We start from the raw sequence: 14,101 nt of genomic DNA on the forward strand, positions 1-14,101 counted from the left end.
GTTAGGTTTGTTCATGTATGGTTGAAGGTGTTGTTGGGTATTATGCTACTTGTTTCCATGACGTCCTTTGATTCCTTATAAAGTAAACTATCAAAGAGTTTACATATAGTTCATGCATAAGACAATGACCAGAAATTCTTACCAAGGTGAAAGAACAATATAATAATCAGGATTAATATTTCTATAAATGAAAGGAATTAGAAAATGAAACAGTAAAATAAGAAATATATATAAAGTTATTAAAATATCTAATAACTAATAATAACACCTGCTCACCATCTCTCGTGAAACAGTTTATTGAAAAATATTAAAAATTTATATTAACGTTATTTACATACTCTTTTGCAACATTAAAATGTGAAAGTTACTGATACAGGAAACTGGTGTCAGTCTAACTTTTAGAAGCTTTAAATGACGTAGTTAAGTAGAATGCGAGGTAGCGTTTAAACGTAAAACTCAAATTTTATAGGTTAACTAAACAATAGAAAGAATAATAAACGAACTGAAAACAAAACCATAACGAAATAAAAATAAAATTTGCTACCTCACATTCCTTTAAATACATTAAATTCATTAAATACAAAATTCCCAATTTGTTATGTCGAATGATCAGATGTTAATATTCCAGAATTTGTTCTATATTTTGTTGAAGGAGGGGCAAATCTCCAACCCTTCTTGAAGCATTTAATTTTCTGTAAATGCCTAGGATGAATGAGAATTGTGTTGAAAGAAGTTTAACTGGAGAAAGATAAATAAAATTATACACTTCATTTTAGACACTTAAAATCGTCCCATTTTTAACATAATCTTGGATGTATTATTAATAGCACTAGTAAGTTAACTAATTTTAATTGTGTCCGAGAGAGACTTACTTTAACATTGGATATTGCCTTCTGTATAACATCTTGAAATAGTTCCGTTCGGTGGTTGTTTTCAAAACGTCGTTCTTTGACCCCTTATAAACTATTAAGTAGTTCGTATATAGTTTATGAATATGCGGTCAGCACTTCGTACTAGCATGAAAGAATATATCGTGAATATCAGGATTAATATTTCAATAAATAAAAGGAATTGAAAAAAAAAAATCAGAAGAAAAAACCATGCAAAATAATGGCTGGAGACGGCTTGAATGGGTAATGAAGAAAAACTTTAATATAAGTTTAACATAACAGCAAATGTGCAATGTTTCGACAGGTTTTGTCACCATCAGGTACCTTGTCGAAACGTTGTACATTTGCTGTTATGTTAAACTTAGTTTTCTTCATTACCCATTCAAACCGTCTCCTACCATTATTAGTCTCAAAGTGCGTTTCTAGTCATCGAATATGTACAAAAACTACAAAATATTGAACAATAACCAATAAATACTTCTTCACTTACTGGAGCTCATTACGGTTTTTACTCTATAGGTTAAAAATGCCTATTACCATTATTTACACTCTTTACCAACGTTAATATCTGCAAATCACCGATAGGGAAACTGATTTCAGTCTCATAACTGAACTTTAAATGACGTAGTTAAATAGAATGAGAGGTAGCTTTTAAACGTAAATTAAAATTTTACAGGTTAACTAAACAATAGAAGGAACAACAAGTAAACTGAAAACAAAACCATAATGGAATAAAAATATAATTTGCTACATCACACTCCTTCCCCTATCGAAAAATGAAGTGATTACATTAATCACTCCTTGTAAATTCCCAATTTTCGTATCCTTACTTTTAACGCCCTCATTATACTGACACCACGAATCCTTTACAATTTCAGTATAGATACCTTAGAAAGAAAAATCATTCGTGTTCTTGAATCTTTTACTTGATCTTCTCTACTTTCCTGCTCTGGTTCAACTTAAGGAATGATTTAGTTCAGAGATCAGCTAGGTTGAGTAGGAGAAATAAGTGATCAGCATGTTACGTCGAAGGACGAGATGTGGATACACTGGAATTAGTTCCTCTGTTGGAGGGGGGAGGGGGGGTAAATCTCCAAGCCTTTCTCTCTTATAGAAAACTTCCTTGCAAAATTATTTACTATAAAATATAACTGATGTATCTTTAATAAGGGTATTATTAAGAAGATACGTACTAATAAGGGTATTATTAAGATGATACGTACTTTGTGTCAGAAAGACTCTTGCGGTCGCTTCTGCGACTTTAATGTTGAATCTTACCTCCAGTTTTAACATATCGAAGTAATTCTGTTCGTTCAATTACGGATCAAAGTGTTAGTTGTTTTCAAACTCACAGATGTCAACTATCAAAACTTTCAAACAAGTCACACACAGTTAATAAACATTGCCAGAACTTCCTATTAACAAGAAAGGACCATATACCATCAACATCACGATTAATATTTCTATAAATAAAGAAATTAGGTTAGAAAAAAAACATTATTCCAAAACAACAACATTTACACAACTGCAAATTATTAAAACCTCCAATACCAGCCACGTACACCTTTTACTGTATCTCGTAAATAAAGTTGCTTAAGCTCATGACAGGGTTTTATTTAATACATTACAATTCACGTGATCGTTATTTACATACTCTTTTGTAACATTAATAATATCTATAAGTCACCGCCAGGGGAAAGTGGTGTCAGTCTTATAATTCATGCAAACTTAAAATTGATGTGATTATACAGAAGTAAAGTTAGCGTTTAATGTAAACTAAAATTTTGACTAAACGATAGAAGGAATAATAAATGAACGTAAACAAAATTAAAATAGAATTCGCTACCTCACAACTCTGCATGGCTGTCTAGAGTTTGATGAAAACAAACAAATATAATAAATACAAAGTAAATGAAGTTGGAAATGAATAAAACAGAAAAAGAGCTATTTTTCTCGATTGTACGTAATGTAAATGTACAATTTATGCTAATTTTAACACTGTGATTTTTATATCAAAATTAAGAGTAGTCTTTTTTTTCTAATATCGTAGTCTTTTTTCTTACTTCAATTTCTGGATACTGCATGAAAACAAATGAATGTAATAAATACAAAATAATTGAAGTGGAAAAGGAATAAAACAGAAAGTTATGTTTCTAGACTGAACATAATGTTAAGATGAAATTCATTCTAATTCTTTCATGGTATCATTTATTTAAATAGTAAGGATTTACTTCCTATTCATGTTAAAATCCTATAATTTTTTTAAATTTTCGCCCTAATTTAACTTTCAGCCATTGCATCACAGTATAGTCCACGATAAGAACTATGACAACAAACAAACTTAATAAATACGAAAGGGTTAATTGAATTTGCTGCACAACTGTGTAAATGGTAAATTAATAGTGCACCAAGTCAGAGATCCTTAGGGTTCTGATACAGACAACCCACATTATGAACTATTGACCAGAAGGAATGTAGCCAGATAGTAAAACCTATCACCTCATGGACTTTGTCCAGTTCATTCATTCAAAAAAGGGATTTAGTGTCATTGTATAATGTATCTATGGGTGAAAGTGTGGAACACGTTCAGCAGTATCTGTTTGAACTCTAGACTCTTTAATGTGGAGTCTGACATGTTAACCACGAGGCTAAATAAAGACAGCTGGTAGAAAAGTTACTGGTGTATATTCAAAGACATTTTATAAGAAGTAAAAAAACACATATGAATGATTTAAAGAAATATCATCAATTTCTATTGTACAGGTAGCTGGAGTTATGACAGAGAGGAAAAACTTGGATTATTACTTTATAGCCATATTTGGATAATTACATTTTCACAGTTTTAATAATTAAACAGTTCTTAACATTAACTTGAGCAGCTCATGACATTTATGTCCCTATTAGAAAATGTTGTTAATTGGTGCAGACAAACAGTGCAGTGTAAGAAAGTGCCATGATTTGTGTATGTGTGTGTTTGTTTAGTAGATGTTTGTCAGTGTGAACTGTGTGATTAAAAGTTTGTTAATCTCAGATGTTCTGTAATGGAAGTTTCAATATCTTTATTGTCAATAGAATCAATACTGTAGTACAAGAATCATTACTCTTTACCTATTTAGAACTTAGTACAAGGATTAATAAATAATCAGTTGATCAAAATGTCTCAGATTAATCGTAGTTTATTTCCCTATACATTTTTATTGGCTATCTTAGGTGTTTCATTATTTGACAGTGGAACAGACCACCTTCCCCATCTTATAGGACTGTCAAAAGCACCTGATCTCATCCTTATAGGACGATATGTTTCACTAAAGGAAGCATTCGAGATAGGACTCGCTAATCGGCTTGTTGTATGTGGCACTTATAAATTTAGCTAGATCTGTTTTATTTATTCAGAATTAAAGGATAACATAGAAAACCTCATTGTGGCAGTGTAAACCTGAATGTGGATTTTACTCATGATAGTGTAAGCTGTTATAATAACTTTGATGTTTATAAAATTAATAAAACATTATTAAAATAAGGCATCAAAATATTTAGAGCAAACACGATTCGCCAGAAATGTAAACAAAAACTGATTTCAGGACAACAACTAAGTAAGAGGGATATGACTCTATATGTATATTTTAACATAGATATAGAATATCTTACATATTCTTTGAGATCAATAACGAGAGCTGCAGTACAATGAAAGAAGTATAACTCGGTGAAAACTGGTAAATTGGATGACAGACTGGGATGCCCACTTATTTCTTAGATAGTTGGACAGTTTATCTAGCTAAATAATACACAAGAATTAATTAATATGGTCGTATATGCATATTCCTAAATTTCCTATATAAATATTTGGTTAGCGTACGAGTAAAATACATTTAAACACACCATTCACATAATATACACTCCAAAACTATATAAGGCCTACTCTTAGCATTTTTTTAGGATTTTGTCAAATTTACTGATGATAAGTGGAATTCCCTGTATGTGGTATAATTCGAGAAGTAGTGAATCAACAGATTTATTGAGTCAACAGTTACTATGTTAAACAACTTGTACGTCGAAATAATGCACAAGAATCAGTTAGTACTGTCAAGTATGTACAATCATGAAATTCCTATACAATGATAAGATTACTGTGTGAATAAATGGCATAAGAAAACAATACACATCAACTGTTGAATCTGTTTTTAACACTAAGTCATTTCACTAAAATTATCTTTAAATATTTATTCTCTTCTATCAGATAATAAGATCTATTAGCTACAGTAAATTTACTAGCCATAATATTCTAATATCTAATAATATCTATATAAAGATAATAATACTGATATGAGGAGGATAATACTTTAGTTTTAGTGTATTTTAACTTCTTAATAATTTGCTATCAAGCATTCTATTTCATTGTTTTATAAAATATTCACTTAAGCCACTGTTATATTTTTGTTTTCCCCTCGTAGTTGGAGAAATGTACTCATGTTGTCTTAAAACACCTCATTCGTAGCCAGTGGTTATCAAAATCACCGTTTCTGAAGAAGAATGCTTCCTTCTTTGTCTAAAAAGAATTATTGATTTGTATTCATTGAGAATATTTCTGTTTCTTGTAGTTTCATTACTGATATACTTCATCACTTTATAACATATTAACTTAAGCCCACGTTATTATTTACTTTGAATTCACAATTACAGAAACATCCCCACAGTATTTTGAAGCGCTTTCCCAGGAAACCGAAAAGAAATGAAACATTTACTTTAGTGATTCGTATTTTTTTTTTCAGTAGCATTCTTTATTCTCAATTACTGCCATTACTTTTAAGAAAGTAAAGAAAATGAAGCATTACCACCTTGGTATGTCACCTATAAACTTGTAGAATTATAAAGTTAAATATAGAGATTCAATCCGTGTTCTGGTACAGCAATAATTTAAAATAGGAGAGCTTTTTTGGAGCTGTGCGTAATAATTAGACGAACCATTGTTAGACCTTTTAAAGATTTTTTTATTATTATTTAGAACTGGTGAAAACCTTGGAGCTGTAAATTTCTTGATCATGTATATACTTTTACAAATGACTTTTATTTACATACAAAGATACGATCCAGTTAAGACGCAAGTTGTTCAAAATACCTTAACATATGTTGTACACACATCACCACTAGTATAACAGTAAAATGTTAGCTAGAGAAAATGACCCCAGGAAGTTAATAATTTTCTTTCTCTTTTATCATAAATACTTATGCTATGATGAGGAAGGTATTAAATTATCAAAAAGTTTATAATATATTATATTTACGTAAATTACAGTTGTTAAATATGTTTTTCACTTCTCACTAAAAGTATACTTTACTTTTTAAGCAAAACAAGAGTGTAAAATATGTCACTAGATGAAGAGTATACATTTTTCCATAAATTTGTTTCTTTTTAACTCGCGCAAAGCTGTTAGGACTAGGTAAAACAACTTCGATCCAATAACTTATGTGAAACAGCAGAGGAAGACAACGTTGCAACATATCATCCAGAAATAAAATGCTGGAGACAGTCCACTACTACACTGTCGAAAGCATTACACAGGGTGTCTATAATAACAGACTGTAAAGTGTCCGAATCAACGACAAATCGGACCGACCGTGTGCGCACCAGGTAGGTTGGGGAGACAGCACTCATCCCTTCCCACCCCAAGAACAATCTACTTGAAGTACGTTTAAACAAACACTAATATGCTCAAAAATACACTCTCACGAAAATGTAACAATATATATAATAAAGAACAACTTCCAAGTCCGAATGAGGGTTTGCAAAGTTCGTCGCACACGATCACGAAATATCGCATATACAGCTCCAGGCTCGGCACCACTGAATATTTGAAGGGAAGAAGACCACTATATAATATATTTTTTGTTAATTAAGAAATTGGTATTATTAAACTGAGGCATCAATAACATATACGTAGAAGTGTCAGTTCCATAAAGACTTCAGCTACTTGATAGATTGAATATTAATTTCGATAATTCTATATATATTTACAGCGAAATTTTGACAGATATCACATTTATATACAACGATATGTGCTGTCATCTAGTGACATAAAAACCTATTATGAAATATGGAAGAAATATATGTTTAAACTGAACTCACTGCTAAGTAGTGGTTTTCTTTTTTATTATTTTCCCACAAAACTACGTGTAGTATGAGAACAGAATAACATTACGGTTACATATTAATTAAACTGGTATATCCTCTTTGAGAAAAAATATTTTTAATTACTACTTTCAAAAGATATATCTTAGTCTCCAGTAGTTGGCTCGTTTGGAATATTTCTTTAAAGTTTTATGATTCTACATTTGAACAGTTTACAGTGAGGAAGAAGTATGTAATGTGTGAGTAGTTATCTAGTTGAATTAATAAATAGAACGCACGTTCATATATATATATAGACACACATATATATGTATGTATGTATTGCTACTTTGGTACTTTACATAGAGTAGAAAGATACATTAGCTTTATTCATTTTAATTTTTTTAGCTTCAACTTTGTTTATAGTTATAATATTGTTTATAAATGCTCTTACAGTAAATATGATAATCGTTTATGCGATTTTTCTGGATTTGTCGTTTACATCTATAATTATTTTTATTGTTATTTTTTACACATTTTTATTACTCTTGGTATTCTTTATTTCATCTATATAATGGTAGATATTTTTTGTTATTCTAACTATGTGAACTTTAAATATCAATGACATTCAAATTCTCAAATTTAGTGTTTTACAAAAATTTTTTATATGTAACATAAACATCATATGGCCCATACATTGCATTAGACGACGTTCTGTTTGAATATACCTAAAATCAACCTGTTGAAATTAGTAAAAATCTTATAATACATGCATATGTATGTAAATTACAGTTGCAAATTATGTTTTTCACTTCACACTAAAAGCGTCTTTTACTTTTTTAAGCAAAACAAGAGTACAAAATATGTTGTTAGGTGGCATTCTTGCATAAGATGTGTTGGTTGTTTTTCAATTTCGCGTAAATCTACTCGAGAATTATTTAGACTAGCCATCCGTTTTTTGAAGTGATAAACTAGAGAGAACAGGGCTAGTGAACACCATATAGCTCCAACTCTTGGGTTTCTCTTACCAACGGAAAGGAGGTTAATCTTATCTGAATAAGCTTACGTCATAGATAAATAATAATGTTCGCTAATCTACCTTATCGAGAAGTTGTACAAAAATCATTGTAGTATTGCAAGACATGACTAAGATGTTTACAGTAAGAGAGAGTTTTCGGTGTTTCGCTACAGTAGTTTATGTTTAATGTCATTCATCATCTAATATTTATATCAGAAGAAAACTAATACACCAATTATTAAGGCTTAGTATACCTTTCATGTGATAAGCATAACTATTTTTATAATTGTTATATTTCATTATAACATGCTGTCCTTTTCAACCATGAAAGGGAATATAGTGTTACAGTGAATCCTACTAATCGTTAGTAAAAGAGCAGCCCGACAGTTGGCGGTGAGTTATTGGCTGAGTACTGACACCAGCTTTTCATTTCTACCTGTAGTTTGTTCGACCGATGAAATAATTTTATATCAATAGTGTTCTCAACAATGGGAGTGACCATCTATACAATTTACACCATCTTTACCTTTTAAAGATTTTACTGTTGTTACAGAGTAAGCAATTTTTTTCATGATTCTTGATCTATGTTAGAAATTTTTAAATTGTCCAATAATCTGACTTGCAGTAATTGCTCTTTTTTATGACACGAAACCATTTTAAAACCAACTCAAAATCAAATTATACAGAAAATTTAATTTAAAAGAATTACACAAATTTAAACAAAAGGAGATTCCAAGATAACGTGCAAGTAAGAGGGAAATGACTGTATTCATAAATAGATGTATAAATCTTATTTATTCCCCAAGATTAATAAGAAGAGATGCAATACTCTGAAAGAAGCATAACCCAGTGGGAAATGATAAATTGAATGACAGACTAGGTACACATTTATTTCTTAGCTAGTTGGGCAGCTTATCTAGCTAAATAATACACAAGAATTAATCAGTATCATCATATATGCAAATCTTAAAATTTCCTCTATACATATTGGGCTAGTGTATGAGTAGAAAACTTTTAAATACACCATTCATATAATACTCTCTCTAATGCTATATGATGACTATCTTTAGGGTTTTGACACAGGGGGTTGATTCAACATCGGAGAACGACCTTAGATTGAACATTTTGACGTACTGTGCCGATTTTCGATATTGTCTTTGTAAGTATAGTGTGTTTATTATTAATAATAAATAGTTTTGTTTAATTGTTGGAATTTCTACTAACTATTTGTCGTGCCTGTCGACATGCATTCTGACCTCCCTGTTCTCATGGAGCGCTCTAAGACTGTGGACGAGACCGGAGTGTCTGCCACCCGCGCCCGGACCAAGCCCTATTCTCGCCCGTCGACTGGCGAATTCTACACTGCCTGTGGAATTCGACCCATCTGTTCCCGGACCCACTTATGATTCAATCGCTTCACAGGGACCATCCATACAAACTTCAACTTCCTCTAGTTCTTCTACCGCCATACCTTCAATGTCTACGGCCACCTCTACGCCTATGGATACAAGCTCTGCTTCTATACTTCAAGTATTCCTCCTCTCAAACATGGATGCTCAGTATCATTCTCCACGACGATTTTTCCAGGATGTATCCAAATTTTGCACTCGAGCCGAGATACACGAATTAATACCCACCCGAAATGGTCTCTTTGTAAAATCGTACAATTCACAAATACTCAACGTCATTCGAAACAAGATTAGTCTCGCCAACCTTGGAGCATCAACCACAATGAATCTACTTACTTCATCCACTGTAAAACAACAACCTCCCCTACTGAGAAGTCTTCTATTTTCTTGTGTTATCTGTGGGGTAGACCCTTTGATAACTGAATCACATATTATTTCTGCGCTCATGGAAGACGGTATCACTGTCAAACGTGCCATTTGCATAAAAAATGCCAACGGCCCTACCTATATGGTCCGCATTCTTACCGAATTGAGTGCTGTCATTGATCATCTTCTTCTCCATGGTGCATTTCTTTATCGTCAACGTCATCGTGTAGAGCCATCTCGCGCCTTACCTCCTCAACCTATTCGATGTGAACACTGTCTTGTCTACAACTCCCATCCCACTGCTCAGTGCCCCAATCAATCTGACTCTCCACATTGTCGGGGTTCTCATCACTCCCGACATTGTTCCCACTTAGATTCACCACCAATCTGCAATACGTGCCAAGAAGACCATCCAACTTACTCCTACAAATGTCGTGCAATACCAGCACCTACTCCTGAAGATCCCACTATGGCAGCTCCCGTTAGTACCATTGATAACCTTACACCATTATCCAACTCTGTTCTACCACCACCATCAATTGAAGATATACTCCGTTTTCTCACCATCACCTTACAAAAGCTGTGTTCCAATTACAACTCCAAGCAAGGCATGAACTCTCATATCTGTTTGTGTCACCTATTGGATAAAGCAACACCAGATCAGGTCTAAACATAATGATAAATATTCTCTTTCTAAACATTCATTCCTTCTTCAGAAATAAACCTTTACTCACACCACTTCCCCAGGAGATTGATTACGATTGTGTTCTGTTTAATGAAACTTTCTGAAACCCTCTCACACACATCCATGAGATGTGGCAATATGCAGTCGAGTTAATCTCCGGGCTGGGATACAATGTCGTAAAAAATGTTTTTTATTTGGGGATGTGGAATAAGAGACGAATTCTGGATTGTCATGCCATTTCGATTGTGTACCTTGTTTTGTGATTCGTTTTGGTGAGTCACTTTTGACATTATTATTGATAATACTCTTTTTTTGTTATTTTGAGTTATTGTGTTCCCGGATGCATTCGGGTCTACCCGCCGTCTTTAAGCGCCCATGTATGGCTGTAGATTTTTTGGACAGTCAAACATCGTCGTTGGCATCAGGCTTGTACCAATCTCAGTCATTCATCCTCTTTCTCTCAATTCTGGAACCACTTTAAGCTACTCACGGGACAAAGGTGCTCTCCTTCCTATCCTATTCTTATAGATGGCGTTGCACCTCTTACATCTTTACACAAGGCCAGTCATTGTGCAGCCTTTCAAGCCAACCCAAACACGCTTTACAACCCTCGTTAACACGTACTACGATAAATCTAAAAGCAAATTTATCTCCCCCTTCAAATACATCACGAAACACTCACGTTAATCACTATCTTCCCTTCTTCCTTTTTCAGTTTACCGACGGGACTTTAAGTTTCTCCGCATCATAGTATATGTTTTGCATCTAAATGTAATATTGTTATGTATAAGTTGTTAAACATTTCAAAATTGGTCAGAGTTATGTTAGTCATTGGAAAATTTTTTAACTGTTAATTGTACTTAAAAAGTATTATATATTCTATGTAATTAATTGCATTTAAAGATAGTCAGTTGTTCTGTGTAACTGTTATCAAAAAGTAATAAGCTATGGTTCTGGTATTGAGTCATTTCTGTGACGGGGTGCGTTTTGCCCACCGGGGCGGGCGTCGTCAGTCGGATGCCTCTGCTCGTGATTCGTTAATTGTACAGGTCAGGCCGGAAACTCTTCTCCACTTTAACATTCACCATCAAGAAAGCATCTCTCTTCCTGTCTTCTTCACGGCTTTCCCTCGTGCTTGAAATTCGACAAATCATCTATGTACAACCAAATTTACATGAAAATCATTAACTTATCAGCTAAATATTTTCAAAAACAACCAAGAAAGGGACGAAGAGAAATAACTTTAATTTCTGAACACCCCTGGTTTATCAAACCGAAATACATATCATGATTGGATTGGGTATATTATATTTACATACACTGACCACCAGTAGATCAAACCCAGATAAATTCCGCCCCATTAGTTTGCTGCCTTGGCAAGCTAATGAAGAAAATTATATCGAACAGACTCCTATATTTCTGTGAATCAAATAATTTATTATCGGACATTCAAAACGTATCAAGGAAAAACAGACAAACAATAGACCACCTCACACGATTAACTGAATCAATATACAGATAAATTAATAAAAATCAATAGGTCTATTTTTATATGTTAAAAACCATTTGACACTGCCATAAAATATATATTTAAAAAGTTAAATATTAATGAAACTATAATTAGACGGATATCCAACTTTTTAACCGATAGATCAGCTAAAGTTAAAGTAAACGACACGCTATCCAAATCATTCAATATCACGGCAGGAGTGCCGCAAGGATCCGTCCTTTCGTCTCTTCTATACATCTTATTTGTCAACGACATCCCGTTTCACGAATTTACTCATACATACCCCTCTCAATATGCTGACGACATAACAGTTTGGAGCATATCTAGAAATCCTAATTTCTTGGAGAAGGTCAGTATCTTTGCTGATTATTTTGAAACAGTTTTTCAATCACCTGATTTTTATTATTTGGACACTGAAATAACTATGGATATTTCACGTCTTATCAGCATCCACCTTCCAGAATTAATTTCTAGTTTTTCCCATGATTTGGATGGTAGTTTACTAACAATACTCATTACTACAACCGATATTTCTTGTGTTTTGCAAAATAAACAAAATACAGTACCTTGATTAGACAATATTATGTACTATCGTCTTTGCTCATTGCAAATTCTATTCACTACTAGCCACGTTATTTATTGTCATTTTACGCACTGCATTTGACTTTCAATCATGAAAACTCTCTATGATCATATTAATATTTTAATCCAAATAAACCCCATTTAAAAGTGGTCTTTTATTCTTCTTAGTCACATCAATGTTTTTAGCAGAAGTTTTGAGCGTATTCTAATCTCTCTCAGCAACTTCACTGTTTTATTTCTGACAACAACTTATTGCCGAACTATAAGGCTGGATTAAGGGGTCGACTTTCAACTCAATTCCAACTTCTTCTGTTGTCTTACACGATCATCAATCATTTTAAAATTAATTACCCATGTTATCTTCTGCTTTTTTTTTATTTTGAGAAAGCATCTCATACCATTTGACATCGTGGGTTAATCTATAAGCTTAGCTCCATGAAACTACCTATTATTTATGTTCAACTTGTAAATTATTTTCTTCATAAACGTTATGCTGTCATATCACTAGAGAACGCTATATATTGATCCTTCCACGTGTCTGCAGATGTTCCACAATGTTTTTTGTTATCACCTTTATTTTTATGTACTCTATTTTGCGGGGTGCCGCAACCTACTTATTTTGTCCATCTCTTTCAGTATGTTGATGACACATCTCTACTTGCTACTACTACGATCACTCTTGAATAGGGTTCTTCAACAAGCTCTTGATCATTTTCTCCTTTGATGTAAAATCTGGCGTTTTACAAAATATAATTATAGCGTTTGGTCCAAGCCATGAAAGGTTTCAGCCGTGTTCTCCTCTCCAACGTACATCTTGATAATTTTCCCATTTATCTTTCTTATTCTGTCAAATATCTGGGCATTATCTTTGATAATCATCTCACCTGGAAAGCTAACCTTACAGCTATCTGTTCAAAAGTTGTCAAGAGGATAAACCTCATGCATTGCCTCTTGGAGTCCCAATGGGGACTGGATTCTCCCCTTTTACTCTGTATTTATAAATCCTTTGTATAGCCATGTGTTATCTATGGTTATACTGTATGGATATCGGTTTTCTCTACATATTATGATCTTCTAATGATTCTGGAACGTCGTGCTCTCTGATTAGCTTTCCAGCCTATCTTCATTTGCCAGAATGAAATAGGTAATAAATAACTAAAGACAGTGGTTTTCATTGGAATTGTTTATGCTGAAATTACTTCGAGTATATCGTCATTAGACTAAATGAAATGAGTAATAACTGGGTAAAGATAGTGGATTTGCCAGAGTGCTTGATACACCAAATGATCAAGCAAAGTTCTAACAACACTAATGTCTACAACAAACTTGATCTTACCCCTGTGTCTCCTCCACTTTAGAATAAACCTTCAGCCACGTGTCTCTGCATATTATTTGTTTCTAATTTCGCGCAAAGCTACACGAGGGCTATTTGCGCTAGCCGTCCCTAATTTAGTAGTGTAAGACTAGAGGAGAGGCAGCTAGTCATCACCACCCACCACCAACTCTTTTAACAACGAATAGTGGGATTGACCGTC

This window comes from Limulus polyphemus, unplaced genomic scaffold, assembly GCF_000517525.1.
Source record: "Limulus polyphemus unplaced genomic scaffold, Limulus_polyphemus-2.1.2 Scaffold7815, whole genome shotgun sequence".
In the NCBI taxonomy this organism is placed as follows: domain Eukaryota; kingdom Metazoa; phylum Arthropoda; class Merostomata; order Xiphosura; family Limulidae; genus Limulus; species Limulus polyphemus.